Source organism: Mustela erminea, chromosome 7 (assembly GCF_009829155.1).
Source record: "Mustela erminea isolate mMusErm1 chromosome 7, mMusErm1.Pri, whole genome shotgun sequence".
Lineage (NCBI taxonomy): Eukaryota > Metazoa > Chordata > Mammalia > Carnivora > Mustelidae > Mustela > Mustela erminea.
Window position 1 is genome coordinate 124,468,723 of NC_045620.1, and position 2,013 is coordinate 124,470,735.

Sequence of the window (2,013 nt, forward strand, 5' to 3'; positions counted from 1 at the left end):
ATAGTAAGTGACACACTCTTATCAGAATAGAAATGACACAGAGATAAGGGACTGGGTCCACCATCTCTTCACCCACTCCCCATTCTCATACACCCTGTGGGTATAAATCAGAGCCTCTGTTTTGTTTTGTATTTTTCTTATGTGTTGCTTTTTTTCCTCAGAGAGTCTTTGCTCACTCATGTGTCAGTTTTGCAGTGAAAGACAAAGATGTTCTCAATACCCACCCCCCCATTCTCCCCACCCCCAAAACAAATTTCACTTTTCAGGTTTGCAGATACCTGATATTCTGCCTTTTATAGTTTATGCAAATAGGAGTATTGTCTCTATAAAATCCAAGTGCATATCCTTATCCTCCAGGAAAATTTCAGTTTCTCCAGCTGCAGTTGTTCCAAGTTTATTGTTTTTTTTTTTAAGATTTTATTTATTTATTTGACACAGAGAGAGAGATCACAATTAGGCAGAGGGAGAGAGAGGAAAGAAGACTCCCAGCTGAGCAGAGAGCCCAGATTTGGGACTCGATTCCAGGACACTGAGATCATGACCTGAGCTAAAGGCAGAGGCTTAACCCACTGAGCCACCCAGGCACCCCAAGTTTATTGTTTTTTTAATCAACTATATCTGAATAACTGTCTCTGTTTCTAATTTAATAATATACACATTTATATGATGCTACAATTTAAGGATTTCCTTGTAAATTAATTTGGGGGGCTGCGCTCACTGCTGCCCTTGGTCCCTGGGTTCCTTGTTCACACTAGTACCAAGCAATCATGATGAATTTACTTCAGATTGCATGTGACCATTGGGTTCATAGACTCTCCTTTCTGGGATTTGCCTTTGGATGTTACCTAGACAGAAGAAAATGATGAAAAGCTAACTGCTTTCTGGAACAAGAGTATGTTATTTAAAGGAGGAATTGAAACCCAGTGATGACGTTACCAGAAAGTAAAGGCTATGGCTGAATTACGGAATATTCACATTTTGTGAATGATGAGAGAAATAAAAACGTTAATTATTTTGTAAAAATATTAATTAAATTAAAATTAATTCATTTGGGGCTACTGCCTAATAAGGGTTTAAAACCTTAGAGTTTTCTTTCTCTGTCTCTCTCTCTATATATATGTGTGTACACACACACACAGACACGCACAGACACCTTTCCTGCCTCACCTCTTGCAACCTGGAAATTGCCCCTCCTTCACCCAGGGGAGGTCTGGACACTTATTTTCTAGAGAGTTTAAATGAAAAGAAGGTGACTGAGGCACAAAAACATGGGAACATAGAGATCCAACACAAAAACAAGGGAGTTAAGTAAAAGCCTATACCAAATAGTGAGGCCATAGGGACATTATTCTACCTACCATATTTATATTTTGAATTTGGGAATCTCCATTAATGGAAAGGTAAGCTGGTAGTATTCACTACTTTTTAAAGAATTTATTTATTTGAGAGAGATCTTGAGAGACAGAGCCTGAGCACAGGGGAGAGGGAGAAGCCGGCTCCCTGCTGAGCAGGGAGTAGAACATGGGGCTTGATCCCAGGACACTGGAATCATTACCTGAGCTGAAGGCAGAGCAACTGAGCCATCCAGGCACCCTAGCTGGTGGTATTTACTAAAAACTTATGCTCAGACTGGACTGATACTTGTTAAAAATACATTCTACTAGAAAAATTACTTACCTGGTTTTATAGTAGGTTATTAATTTAAAATATTTAAAAATATTTAATAATATGTCAAGATGTTCTTTACATTGAGGACATATGGAAATGAAGAAAGTTTTTGTTGAGGAAGGCTTAGCCTGATTCAAGATAAGAAATATGTTTTAGCTACATACTCATGGAATGTTTCTATGTTTTCTATACTTATGGAATGTGTATGTTTGATCTACAATACAGTTAGCAGAACATAGGTATCAAAGATAAATTGGACTCTAGATCCAGACTGGCTAGGGATGCCTGGGTGGCTCAGTTGGTTAAGCAGCTGCCTTCGGCGCAGGTCATGATCCTAGCATCCTA

General features: G+C 38.7%; 1 pseudogene; it reads left to right on the top strand.

Moving 5' to 3' along the window:
• Nucleotides 1-767: 767 nt before the first annotated feature.
• LOC116595268 lies at nucleotides 768-946 on the top strand (annotated as a pseudogene).
• Nucleotides 947-2,013: the final 1,067 nt, after the last annotated feature.